The 9,279-nt window shown below is 33.9% G+C and overlaps 1 pseudogene; it reads left to right on the forward strand.

The window, feature by feature from the left end:
- Window positions 1-5,779, forward strand: part of LOC120131288 — a 31,403-nt pseudogene extending 25,624 nt beyond the window's left edge.
- The last annotated feature ends 3,500 nt before the right edge of the window (window positions 5,780-9,279 follow it).

Consider the following 9,279-nt stretch of genomic DNA (forward strand, 5'->3'; position numbering starts at 1 on the left):
GCACAGCTCCAACATTTCCATCTGAAGCATCACACATGTCTTTGAAGGGAAAATCCCAATTTGGCGGTTGGACTATGGGTGTCGAAACCAACTTTTCCTTTAAAATGTCAAATGATTCTCTACATTGTTGGTCGAAATTGAAGGTTTTATCCTTCTGTAACAACTCGTATAATGATTGCGCCACCCTGGAGAAATCCTTAATGAATCTACGGTAAAATCTGCATGACCAAGGAAAGAACGAATTTTCCTCACCGTAGTGGGGTAAAGAAGTTAACGTACTATATCGATTTTGCCTTGTCTACCGTAATTCCTTTAGAAGAAATAATATGGCCTAGAATTAAACCTTTATCAACCATAAAATGACACTTTTCATATTTCAAAACAAGGTTAAATTCTAGGCATCGACGCAACACATTTGTCAAGTTTAATAGACACTCATTGAATGAATTACAGTAAACAGTGAAGTCATCCATGAAGACTTCAATACATTTCTCAATATAATCAGAACAAATACTAATCATAAACCTTTGGAATGTGGCTAGTGCATTGCAAAGTCTGAAAGGCATTCGTTGATAAGCAAAAAAGTCGAATGGGCATGTGAATGTCGTCTTTTCTTGATCTTCAGGTGCTACTAGAATTTGGAACAAACCTGAAAATCCATTGAGACAATAATAGTGAGATTTATTGGCTAGTCGTTCTATCATTTGATCTATGAATGGAAGAGGAAAATGGTCTTTTCGAGTTAATGAATTCAACTTCCTGTAATCGATGCAGACTTTTCATGCATTCTGAACTTGTGTTGCTACAAACTCTCTCTCAGAATTTTCAACACAGTAACTCCTGTTTTCTTAGGAACTACATGTATCAGACTTACCCATTTACTATTCAAAATTGGATATATAATATCTGCATCAAGGAGTTTTTGTATCTCCTTTTTTACCAATTCTATCATTGGTGGATTAAGCCGATGTTGGCCTTCATTAGTCGATTTTGCGCCTTCTTTGGTTTTAATTTTGTGCATACAAGTGGATGAACTCAACCCCTTTATGTCAGTGATGGTCCATCCTATAGCCTCCTTGTATGCACGTAAAATCGTTATTAAATCTTTTTCTTCCTCCTCGGACAATCCTTTCGATATGATCACTGAAAAAGTATTGTTTTCTCCGAGGAAGGCATATTTCAAGTGATCCGACAACGGTTTCATTTCAACTTCAGGCACCTGCAAAACAGAGGGTAAAACTTTAGGTTTAGAAGAAATCAAATTCAATTCGGCATAATCAGAGTATATGTTCTCATCATGAACTTCTAGCTCCCTGCATAGATCAAAGGAAAAATTAGTCCTTAAAAATTCATCATCCAAAGGATCAATTATATCAACAGAATTTATACTTTCCACTTTGTCAGGATATCTCATTGCCTTATACACGTTAAACTTAACGACCTCACCGTCAAATTCCATGGTTAAAATTTCGCTTCTTACTTTGATTTTCGTGTGTGCATTACTTAGGAAAGGATGCCCCAACAGGATATCATAGGATGTGTTTGTGCGATCATTCTCTATGTCAATTATATAAAAATCAGTGGGAAATATTAAGTTGTTTACCTCCACCAGTACATTCTCTAAGAGTCCTTCTAGATAGATCACCGATCTTTCGGCAAGCTGAATTGAGATCTTTGTATTCTTCAAAGGCTTGTTAGTAATCATTTTGTAAACAGATAGAGGCATTACATTAATAGAGGCGCCAAGGTCACACATGGCTCGTTTTATCCTAACTTTACCAATTTTACAGGGTATTGCAAATATACCTTGGTCTTTTAGTTTCGGTGGTAACTATCACTGGAAGACAACTGAGATATGTTCTCCCAAATTCACATTCTAGACCCTAGAAAGCTTCCTTTTTGTCGTATAAAGATCCTTCAAAAACCGGGCATACCTTGGAACCTTTCAGATAACATTAATGAGAGGTATGTTAACTTCCACCTTCTGAAGTATGTCTTGTATTTCATTTTCCTCAACTTGTTTATCCCTTTTAACTGACCTCGATGAAAAAGGTGGTGGCACGTCATAGGGAGATGACGTTGGATCTGTTTTTTCTTTGTCACTCTTATTCTGGGATCCTGAATCAACAGTCTTATTTTCTTTTTGGACTGCTTCATTTGATGGAACAAGTGGCGCCACTACTGTACCACTCCGAAGAGTGATGGCCCTGACATTCTCCCTTGGGTTTACCTTGGGATAGAAGTTTACCTTGTGATTCCAAGAGGCCTACGGTTTGAGTCAATTGGCTCATCTTCTTGTCTATCTCTTTTAAGTGGGCTTCAGTACGAATTTGGAATTTTTCCTGGGAAAGTACTAACCTCTTGACAATTGACTCTAATGATGTCATTTGTGGCTGTTGTGGTGGTAGAGGTGGTCTCGCTTGATAACCTTTATTCGGTCTTGAGTTTTGAGTATAACTAAAATTCGGATGATCCCTCCATCTTGGGTTATAAGTATTGCCGTAGGGATTATAAGCTCTTTGGGGAGGTCCTGGAAAGTTACCGACTGCATTGACTTGAGCTGATGTGTCATCTTGGATCAGTGGACAACCGTCTGTTCAATGATCAGGTAATGTAGATATTCCACATAATTTGTTTGGTCCTGTCTTTCCTGTTACAAGAGAGTTGACGACTTCAATTAATTTATCTATCTTATTTTCTAAATAAGATGAAATTATCTTATAAACCCTTCAATCAGGTTCATTAGTTGTGCGAAACTATTGGGAATTTACGCCATTGTGGAAATTAAGTCCCTAGCCTGAGTATGAGTCATATTCACCAAGGCTCCACCACTGGCAGCATCGATCATCTTCATTTCCAGGGGAGTTAATCCTTAATAAAAGTATTAAATAAGTGTTTGTTCAGTTAACCCATGTTGTGGGCAACTAGCACATAACTTCTTAAACTGGTCCCAGTAGTTATAAAGCGACTCTCCATTAAGGTGCTTGATTCCAAGTATTCTCTTTCGTAGTTCACTGACTTTCACCGCATGAAAAACATGTCAAGAAAAAGACGAGTCATTTGAGCCCATGTAGTAATAGAATTGGGGTAGATAAAATAATCATTCCTTAGCCGTATTAGCTAAGGAAAAAGGAAAAGCTCTAGGTTTGATTTGGTCATCGGTTACTCTCTGTGGTCTCATGCTGGAGCAGACCATGTGAAATTCCGTTAGATGTTTATGTGGATTCTCGTTTGGCAATCCACAGAATGTAGGGAGGAGATGAATAAGGATAGTTTTTAACTGGTATGAAGTTTCACCTTGGGGAAAATCAATGCATAAAGGCTCTTGTTCAGTGGGTGCCACGGCTAACTCCCTGATAGTAGGATCGGCCATCGAAATTGGTTCTGTATTAACGAATTCACCTGAATTTGATTCTGATTCTAGATTTGATTGTTGTCTCATTCTTTCCCGAAGCGTCTGTGCGTGAAGTCTCCTAACTCTAGCTTCAATTTCCGGGTCATACTCCACTAATGCGCCCGAATTAGTCTTGTTCATAAATAGAAAACAAACAAAAATTAGTAACTTTGGCAAAGTCCCTGGCAACGGCGCCAATCTGACAACTGTCGTTTTGATGTCAAATAAATTTCTTCTTCTTAATTAATAAATAAGGAAATACATAGTAAAGAGAAATAAGGATTGATTCCACAAGGACTTAAAAAATTCCAAATTTTTGTCTTAATGGTTTATACCAGGCGTGAAATAATAAATAGCGGGTTTTGGTAAAAAGATATTTAAATAATAATAAAAGTGAATTAAAGAAAATATTTTTAAAGTTGAAAATGGATATGGTAAAATCAGCCTCAAGCTTCGCTTTGACTAAATTGCTTTCAGATCATCGAATTAGATTTTTCCTTTGGGATTCACGTCGGTTACCTTGTCTACAAGGGCAATCCCCGTGACTCTATTTTGTATACCGAATACCCAAGGAAATTTTTGATTCCGGCTTCGGAAACTAATCTAATCAACATCAATTGTCATAGATCAATTACCGTTTAAGTTCGTGAAGACCGACTCGGATTGTTGCTTCAATAACCACTACTTCCGATCTCAATTCGCTCTTGGCAAGGCTATCTCGCCAAGTGTGTTCTCAGGAAGTCGAATGTGCTTTGTATAAGCCGAATCTTCCTCCCACACATTTAATCACAACAACCTCTTGACCAAAGTCAATCTTTGATTTTGAAAACTATTTTGATTTTGAAAAATAAGCGCAGAGATTGAGAGAGATATTCCAAAATTATTAGGGCCTTTTTCAATTCTCCCATTGGAATTGAGTCATCGTTTTAGCTCTCGGCTTATGAGAAGATTAGCTAAGCATGAAAAAAGCCATGCTTAGCATATTTAAAAACAAAGCTTAAAACAATAAAGTAAAAACCGAAATACTTGAAAAAATAAAATAAAGGAGAGAACATTTATAAAACTATAAAGACAAGAAGATTGTAATCTGAGTTGTGAATTTAGGCTTACCCCAAGAGGGTATTTATAGCCTCTAAAAACCTAGAGATAAACAAAGAAATTAAAATAAAATAATCCTAAAGATAATTGTTTTTCTAAATTCAAACTTTAAACAAGTCTCCTAATGCAACTTTGCTCGTCCATCTTCCAGAAGGCGCACTGACTAGATCTTCTAGAAAATGCCACGTCAGACCGTGTCATGCCCAGAGTCGTGCCCATGTCTCCATCCGTGACCAAATAATAAAAAAATCCAGAATGTGTCTAATTTACCACTAATTTTGGAAAGTAAGATCCTACACAAAAACAAGCATAACACAACCAAATCAACAATAATAAATCCATAAGATCGAAGAATTAACGAGCAAATACTACTGATTCTGAACACTCATCAGAATCCCTTAATTTCTCTTCCCTCCAAACTCAAAAGAAAGTTCAAGGAGTTAAATTATTTTGGGTAAACTACACGTTTAGTATTTAAACTATCAGTTTTAGTTCATTTAGTACCTAAACTTTCATTTTTTTCAAAATCATACTTAACATTTAGTTTTTATTTCATTTTAGTACCCGTCGTTAAAAACTTAACTCTTTAGTATCTGAACTATCAGTTTTGATCCGTTTTAGTATCTAAACTTTCAATTTTTTTCAAAACTTAACGATAAATTTTTATATGTACTAAAATGAATAAAAACTAAACGTTAGGTGTGGTTTTAAAAAAATGAAAGTTTAGGTACTAAAACATACCAAAAGTGTTAGTTTAGGTACTAAACGCTTTGTTTACCCAATTATTTTTATCTAAAGAAAATCCTTTATTTTCTTTGTATTTTTTATTACATCTATTCTATAAGTAATGATAAATGGTTCTCATTTGAAGATCCTTGGACTTAATTTGAAGGTTTTATTGATTATTGTGGTTCTGGTAGAATACGAAGTTTCAATTGATTCATTATCATAGGGTCTTTTTCATTTTATTTGCGTCCTATTAAACCAGCAACATAATTCGGCCTCTCCCTTTATAAGAAGCTTGAATATACAATCACAAGTAATCCAAGAGTTTATAGGAAAAGCGGATAACACCAGTTAACAGGGATATCCATTTTAATAATCACCAAAACGAAATGACACCTTCATCTTTTTGTTCCCCTATGAACAATACCTCTGAACATCTTTAACCTCATGCAGGGTTCATACTCGCTGAAGATGAAGATGTTCAATGCAAACGAGAATGAGTTGACATGCATTGGATTTGATTTTAGCAGCGGGTTTGGATCATCGATGCCCGATAGTTGAATATTATAACGCCTTTACTTTTTGATGCAGGGGATCCGAGACAGATGATGTTGAGCTGTCAGATTGCACTTTGATGGCGCTGAGATGCCATGAATTGACAGATCAGCACAAAGGCGGGAATTGATTGTGACATGTTCTTCATTTGAGTCGTTTTAAGTATTTCAGTCTTTTGGCCATAACTTTGGCTACAGGTGTCAGAATCGCGCCTAAGACCCCAATCCAGAAAGCTCTTTTCGACGCGCACGCTCTCCGCATGAGCTACGCTCCATGTGGTCTTTTTTTCAACCTCAAATTCTGCCGTTTTCCCCTCCGAATCACTAGATTTAGATATTTTTTACTATTTATGGTAATATTTCGATTGTCAATTAGGAAGTCAGTTTAAATCCGATTTAGGCAGGATTTTTGGAGATTGCTTATTTTATATCGAATTTCAATTTAGAGTGATTTTCGGGATTTTTCTATTTTTTCCAAAATTCGAATAAAGACGACTTTTGGCTATAACAGTCCGGCTTGTGGACTGATTTTGGGCATTGTTTGATTTTATAATATTTTATTAAACCCTAGATACTTTTTCTCTGGTTTTTTTGTGCGAATTCTCTCTTGTGAATAATCTGTTGGAGCTAGCCTGCAGGATAATCACTATTCTGTCCGGTTTCACTTTTTTGTATTCATGCAAATAGGCTTGACAAGCTCTTGCAGAATAGGTTTAGTGCAGGTTTTTGTCTTTTTGTATGTAGGCGTCTCTTTTGCATCTTTGATTACCATTATTTGTTTTTCTTCACTTTATAAATAAAAAGATTTTTTTAACGAGGCATATGATGATCATGTAGGTTCATTTTCTTCAATAAAATCTTATATTGCTGAGAAAAAAAAATAATGCCTTTCCTTTTCTTATCCATGTAAAGTCCTACATATGTTGTATTTTACTACCAGCTTTGTATCATGCATGTATACTTGGATTATCCCAGCGAATTGTTACTGTGAAAAGTTTTGAACTTTATCTTTAGATGCTGTTACTAAGGTCTACAACGTAGAAGCAAGGATGTCAATAAGATTAGTACACTATATTTGTTTAGGATGAGTATACACATGACTACATCGATATTTACCACTAACAATATATTGATATGTACCTCTAATATTTTAATAGGGTAAAATTTATAAATTATCATTAAATTTACTAAAATAATATTATTTGTCATTAAATTTTTAAAGTTACAAATAGACATTAAAATTTGGATTTTGTTAAAAATGGATATCAAACATTAAATGTTAAGGGGTGATGTAGTATGCTAAATTAATAAAAAAAAATATCTTATTTGACCCCTCAATTATAATTAAAATTTTATTTTGATATATTTCAATATTTTTAAGTATACTTTTTTATAAATAAAAAATTCAGATTTTTTAAATATATGATAACAATTTTTTTAATCTAAAAAAATATAATTTGTAAAAAAATTTAGTTCATCAAATACATCTAAACTTCTAATAACATATCAAATAATTTGTATTATACAAACTCAATATCTATAATATGACAATAAAATACCATATTTATTTTGGTTACGTCTATTTTGTTTTCAGCTCAACAAACTTAGCAAAATTGTTTTAATTAAAATTAAGAGTAAAATGAATTTTAATTACAATCGAAGGGCCAAAAGAAATTTATTTTCATTAATTTAGTATATCATATCACCTACTTAATGGCAATTAGTGGTATTGTACTCATTTTGTAACAAAACATAAAGTTTAATGTTCATTATAGAAGTTTTAAAAGTTTAGTATCTAAAAATATCATTTAAATATAATTAATAATTATTTGTAAATTTACTCTATAAAGTAGTGGTAATATCCATACACGACATTCATTTTAGAATATTCCGTTTGGTTATTATTTATATGCATTGATGGTAACAAGTAGTTACTAATGATTATTTTTGGTGGGTTATTGCACTAGAAAGAAGGGAAAACAGGGGAGGATTTTCTGGTTAGTTACTGGTTAATTTGGGAGGGGTTCCAATATTATAATAGTATCTATTCAAAGATTTTCAACCATAAAAGGACAAGGTATAGGTTATTTAATAATTGATTACAAAGATAACCCCATCTTCCAAATGTTGACACTGAAGTTTCAAATAAAAGGATATGGAAAGATTATTAAAGGCGATTATCGTTGTCCAAATCAGTTGCTTCACTTAAAATCTTGTTCAAAGCATTGCAAGAAGATGAAGAGGGTATTTTGTTGAATTGGTGAATTGAATGCAAAGGCAGACTTAGATAATTCAGATTTGAAACAGTCATTGGTAAATTTTGGGAATATATTTTACGAACCAAATGGGTTGCCATTGAGTCATGATCATGTTATCGGTTAGAGTATGATCTAATTTCTTTTCCGACAGTCCATGAAGTTACAATCATAATAATGATAAAATTGTAAAAACACCATGGTAATTCGTTTGATCCTATAAATAGAAAGTAGGTTTTCCACATAAATGTTGATGTCTTTTATTTTTCTGTTCGATCATATTAAATTTCTATTAATCGTTCCAATAACTATAACCCTATCCGACTCAAGGAAAGATCTCAGTCTACTAATATTCACTCGTATTATCTTCGTTACCAGAAATATGAGATTGAGCGTATTGTAAAGCAAATGATAGAAACAAGAATTCCAGTCAAGCACAAGTCCTTTCTCTACCCCTGGTGTTCCATTTCTCTGGCTAAAAGGTGTTGTGAAGGATTCTACTCCAGTCCAAGAGCTTCCTTCTTTCTTTTCTAAAGATGTCTTGTATGTTATAATTATCGAAACAGTAATGACAATGAATACAATCGAACAGAAAAATAAACAATATTTACCTGAAAAATCCAAAAGAGAAGATTACGGGCAGAGGAGAAGAAAATTCCACTGGATAAAAAATGTACAATATCTGTTACATTGTTACCTCTCAAAACCCTATTCCTTATGGGTCTCACACTTTATCACTGTTTTGATTGTAATTCATGGGTTAGTCTAAAAAGAAATTGGATCATAACTCTAACAAAGCACTACGTGAACATACGATGGGTTATTGGATTGTCTTGAATGGTTCTCATGAGGTGTTGATTAAATTGAAGAACTTGCCTGACAAGGAGAATACTTGAGTCTTATGCAAATAGTAGGAATTAGCAATAAAATTCAGGTTGTGACTCAATTCTAAGATCTATGCCATTAAACTTCTACTGTCAAGAAGGTAAAAGTAATATGTCACATCTATATCAATGTACAGTTGTCATCACCTTTAGTTTTTTTGCTGATCAAAGATTGAAGGACAACATCACAATAATGGGTATTAAGGACTATAATTATGACACTAATGACGACAGGACATAATTTCATTAAATTCTTACAATTTTCTCTTCATACAAATTATTTTCAGGTAGGTAAGGGCATGACCGTATGTTCATGTTCTTCCCCTTATGCCATGAAGAGGCAACCCAAAAATGTTGGTTATGTGGTC

This window comes from Hibiscus syriacus, unplaced genomic scaffold (assembly GCF_006381635.1).
Source record: "Hibiscus syriacus cultivar Baekdansim isolate YM2019G1 unplaced genomic scaffold, ASM638163v2 tig00110551_pilon, whole genome shotgun sequence".
Taxonomy (NCBI): domain Eukaryota; kingdom Viridiplantae; phylum Streptophyta; class Magnoliopsida; order Malvales; family Malvaceae; genus Hibiscus; species Hibiscus syriacus.